Below are 6,008 nucleotides of genomic sequence, written 5' to 3'. Positions count from 1 at the left end.
GGGGGTCGATATAATCGACTTAATCCGTTTGTCTGTCCTTGTTTGTCCTCTCTGTGTGTAGCCCCTTGTGGGCAGTAAAGAAATAGGTATTTCGTCTGCCGCTACGTTCTGAGTTCAAATTCCGCCGAGGTCGACTTTGCCTTTCATCCTTTCGGGGTCGATTAAATAAGTACCAGTTACACACTGGGGTCGATATAATCGACTTGATCTGTTTGTCTGTCCTTGCTTGTCCCCTCTGTGTTTAGCCCCTTGTGGGCAGTAAAGAAATACGAAAGGATGAATCCATACGATGGGTGAATCCACGACCGTGTGGATATGAAGTACGATTCTGAACCACGTACTTGTTGATTCTGGGCGCATAATCTTTAACTTAGTTTAGGCAGATTCTACCTTTTATTACAAAATCTATTTAAATCTAAGTGGACTGTGACTTGTTTGGTTGCACCCCTTTCGCTTGACTGTGCCTCACTCTGGTACTTAGTCCTTTTTAGGTGAAGTTAACATAAAGGTTGTAACACATCTCAATTAAATCGACTATACCCCACTGTTCTAATTTCGTATAACTCAGAGGATTCTATTTCAACGTGGAAAATACTGTGGAAGAGAAGATTGTATAATTATACAATTATACCTAATTATATCTAGCTTGACTGTACCTAAATGTACTTAAAATGTACATGTTATGAAACTCACAATGAGATTTATTTACATCTTGGTGCAGTGTCTCTCTGAATGTAACATACCTACCGCTGGAGACCGCACCTCAGTTTGGTACTTAGTTTCTGCTAGTTGGAATGATTTTACTGAGATGCTTATAACTTGGTACACTGTATGACACTGTGAATTTTACTTGAAGCTAGTTGGAGAGTACATAACTGAAAATCCTACACTGAAATAACTACTAGCAGCTAGTTGCGACATATCTCACTTTGGAACCTACTTACATCTAATTGGACTGTTGTAACTACGTATAGCTACGCTTATTGTATCTCACTGTAGTTCTTGCTTATAGATTGATTGACTGTAAATCGCTGTGATACTTATTGTTAACTTGACTTTACCTGAATTTGGGACATATCTGGAACTCGGTCGCTAACCTATGAATGAAGTGTTGGACTATGCCTCATTTCTGTACCTACTTTTATGAAATCATTTAATTATGGCTACCTGGAATGTACATCATTATGATATTTATTCTAGTACCTACATATATCTAGATGGCTTGCACTTCACTGTAGTAATTACTAACATTTAAAGTTTATTGTACACTACTGCAGTACCTTGTTACAACTTAATAGCCTCTACCTTGCTGGGGTACTCATTTCGAATTAGGCTCACTGTACTTCACTGTAGCATCCTGTTTATAGGTTTGTTGGTTGACTGTAACTGAAATCCACCGCCTAAGCAATTTTCTTGACATTCTACTGAAACCCTTGCTGAGATACATCGAAAGTTTCATTAGAGACGATTTAGACGCTAGAGCACCTACAAAAAACAATTAATGAAGAGGCAATATTGGTTACCCTCGATGTTATCAATCTTTACACCAATCTTTATTCCACATGACTATGGAATAAAAGCAATCAAATTCTGGTTGGAAAAGTACTCCGGGAACGCATAAGTCAGATCTTTATTATTGAATCTTTAAAATTAATACTTCAGAACAATTATTTCATATCTGATAACACATACTATCCTAAAAATGCGGAATTGCGATGGGAACGAAAGCAGCTCCTGTTCTTGCGAACCTGATAATGGGTTATTTTGAATTCACCATATATGAAGTGTCAGTTCAAAAATATGGTTATCCATTTCACCATTACATAAGAGAAAGCTGGAAAAGATACCTGGATGACTGTTTTATCATTTGGAAGGAGACTATTGACAAACTTTTGAACTTCAAATTAACACTAAATGATATAAATAGTAACGTTCAAATAACAATGGAATATATCCATTTTTGGATATCATGATAAAAAAAGTCAACAACCAAATTATAACTGACATCTATCATAAACCAACGGATTTGAAACAATATCTCCTCTTTAGCTCATGCCACCCGAAACACATCAAATTTAATATCCCCTTTAATTTGGCAAAAAGGGTTTGCACAATAGTGTCTGATAGAACTACTCGGGATCTTCGTCTTCAAGACCTCAAAACAACACTAACTGAAAGATAATATCCACCCTCACTTATAGACGATGAAATTAAGCGTGCCAAGAAATTAGACATAAAAACACTAAGGACAACAAAGCATAACACAATACATCATCTCAAAACACTACTGTATATATTAACCCACAACCCTAGAAACAAAGAGGCATGCAACACTATTGTGCAAAATCTCCCTTTACTAACTAGAGATCCAAAAATGAAAAACATGTTGAAAGCGCATAAACTCATCAAATGCAAAAAAGCACCACAAATCGCTGAAGAGACTTCTATCAAATGCGAAGCTTTACACAACTACGAAACCATGTGGAACATGCCCCAACCTACTTGAAGGCTCGGATTTCCTTTTCAAACAAGGAAAGAGGTTCACAATTAAAACCAACTTCACTTGTGCCTCTGAGAACCTAACTTATGTAATAACCTGCTGGGGATGTGGACATCACTATATATGACTAACGAGTATGACATTGAGACGGAGAACCACTCTACATAAAGAGCAGATCCGGTTTTTGCAATACAGACAAATTCCTTTAAGCGAACACATAGAGAAATGTGCAGGTAACGTCAAACCAAATTTTACAGTTTTCCCCTTCTACTAGTGCAAAGATACAATTTCTTTACAAGAACGTTTAAATACAGAAAATTTTTTCATAGAAGAATACAGAACACGTCTAAACATGCACGCATAACCAACTTTGATCTCTTTACATATTTTAATTCACGATTAAATACCCTTCACTGTATATGTTTCTCCCCACTAATCTAGTTTTCGAATTTTTGTGTATACAAATATATACCCCATACCCTACCGAAAGCTAAACAGTTATCTCCCATGCCCACAATAATAACGATAACCAATTACTTCCCCTTAGATTTTTCTACTTGTTGAATGATTTATTCATAAATTTCACTCTCAACATGGACCAAAAAATTTCTTAAGAAAATACGTGTTTAAGTAAATTTTAATGTCATGAATAGCGAAAGTGAAACCGGTCGACAAACACAATGCAAGATATATTAAAAAGTATATTAAAACTATGTAAAGTGTGTGCATTTTCCTTCTTTACTTTCTTATATATATTACAACTCACCACGCGGAGACAATCGAAATTCTTCCCTTTCTGTTACTATATATATATATATATATATATATATATATATATATATATATGCATATATATGCATATATATGCATATATATGTATGTGTATATGGCTCAGTGGTTAGAGCGTCGAGCTTACGATCGTGAGGTTGTGAGCTCGAATCCCGGACCGGGCTGCGTGTTGTGTTCTCGAGCAAGGCACTTTATTTCACGTTGCTCCAGTTCACTCAGCTGTAGAAATGAGTTGCGACGTCACTGGTGCCAAGCTGTATCGACCTTTGTCTTTCCCTTGGATAACACTGGTGGCGTGGAGAGGGGAGGCTGGTATGCATGGGCGACTGCTGGCCTTCCATAAACAACCTTGCCCGGACTTGTATCTAGGAAGGTAGCTTTCTAGGTGCAATCCCATGGTCATTCATGACCGAAGGGGGTCTTTACCCTATATATGTGTGTGTATATAAAATATATATTCATACATATATGCATACATTTATAATATATATATATATATATATATATATATATATATATATATATATATATATATTATATATATATATATATATATGTATATATACTTATACATCTATCTATCTATCTATCTATCTATCTATCTATCTATCTATCTATCTATCTATCTATCTATAGTTAAGAGAGCTTTGACGGGTACCATCATCAACAACAGATGGTGGTATGCCCTAAAAAAAGCGATTAAAGCAGAATCAGTCAGATACAGTAGAGCCCTAGCATTAGACCGAAATAGAATAGAGGGAGAATTAGTTAAGGTTTTAGAAGAGGCACTTAGAACTGGCATCGCGTCCAACGTACTGGCGGCGAGATTGGCCCTCGACCAACACCTCAACGCCAAACACGAGGGATGCGTTGTCAGAGCTAGGATGCGTGCTCTGAGGAACGAAGGAGTTGGAGCCGCCCAAGAGGCCCGAGTGGTGGAGACGCAACGAGGCAACAGAGCCACCATCAAGTCTCTTATAGATGAACAGGGGCGCGAATTGCTCGAGCCTAAAAGGATGTGTGGGGTTTTTCAACAACACTTCACCCAACTGTTTGGGACAAGTGGTGAGTCAGAAAGCAGAGTGGACTTTAGTGCCTACCTGCATGCCTTGCCACGACTCTCAGCAAGGGAGGTGGAGTCTTGTGAAAAGCCTATCACAGCTGCGGACGTACAGGATGCGATGGTAGGCTGCGCGAGAGACAAGTCACCAGGCTTGGATGGTCTGCCCTACGAATTTTATTTTCATATGCCAGACTTGTTTGGAGGCGTCTTGGCAGCTGTCTACTGCAACTGGCAGCAGAACGGGAGTATTCCTGCTTTTGTAAAGCGAGGAGCAGTGGCACTGATCAAGAAAGACCCAAACAAGGGGGACGTCATAGATAATTTCAGGCCCATCACTCTGCTCAACGCAGATTTGAAAATTTTGGCCAAGGTGTTAGCCGAGAGGTTGGCGCTTGTCATCAAGAAACTAATCGACAAGGCGCAAACATGCGCCGTGCCGGGTAGAAGTATTCATGACAACCTCCATCTGATGCGCTACATCATAGACAGGGTAGTTAAAAATCCTGGCATGGGTGGGGCGCTGATCAATTTGGATCAATCAAAAGCCTTCGATAGGGTAGACCATCACTACTTGGAGGCTGTCCTCAAAGCGGCTGGTTTCGGTCCAGTTTTCCGCGGTTGGATCGCTGCCTTATACAGCGGCATCCGCTCAGTAGTTCGCGTAAATGGTCATCTATCCAGACCTTTTAACATCATGCGTTCGGTTCGTCAGGGATGCCCCCTCTCATCGCTGCTGTATGTACTGACTCTTGAGCCACTACTGCGGAAACTGGCGACGCTGAGGGGCATCCCACGAGAGCTGGGATGCGGGAGGAGCGTGTCTGCATACGCGGATGACGTCACCGTCATAGTGTCGAGCTACGAGCACATCGAGCTGGTCGGCGAGACACTGAAAGAATACGAAGCGGTAACGGGAGCAAAAATTAACCGGGAAAAGTCAGTGGGCTTGCGGCTCGGCACCTGGAGAAGCAAGCCCATGCCGTCCAACAGCGTCTCCATCGTGGGACGCTGGACGGACGGACCGGTTAAATTGCTCGGGGTCTGGTTCGGTCCGGACCTCCAAATGGAGAAGAACTGGGGCGAGATAACGACTAGGGTGGCTACTCTCACCCAGAAATGGACTGAGAGAAAGCTATCCCTAAAAGGTCGGGCGGAGGTGGCGAACGCGTACATCGCATCCGTCATCGAGTATCGTCTGACCGTCGTGCCTTGTCCCGACCCTACCATCACCAAACTGGAACGCATACTCTTCCGCTTCTTGTGGAAGGGAAACGTTCCGATGGTTAGGCGATCCATTTGCTGCCAACACCCGCTAAATGGAGGGCTGGGCATGCCGTGGTTGATGATGCGCAGACATGCGCTGAGACTGCGACATCTCCGGCGCTTCATAGACAACGGTGAACGGGGTGGTCGCCTTTTGTGCGGCGCGCTTTCCCGCAGCTCGTCTCCTTGGACGAACTACAGTCATGGATCAAGCAGAGACCGAGGCTAGGCGAATGGCACCGCGAGTGTCGCGTTGCTCTCAAGCAACTCTGCCGTCCGGGATCGAACTTGTGCGACTCCATCACAACAAAGGCATTCTATAGAGGATTAGTGGAGGGGAGGTGCGACGACGAACTTGGGCAGAGTCTGGGCGTCGACGAGGAACACCTGACC

Source organism: Octopus sinensis, unplaced genomic scaffold, assembly GCF_006345805.1.
Source record: "Octopus sinensis unplaced genomic scaffold, ASM634580v1 Contig19335, whole genome shotgun sequence".
Taxonomy (NCBI): domain Eukaryota; kingdom Metazoa; phylum Mollusca; class Cephalopoda; order Octopoda; family Octopodidae; genus Octopus; species Octopus sinensis.
This window is presented reverse-complemented; position numbering follows the sequence as displayed.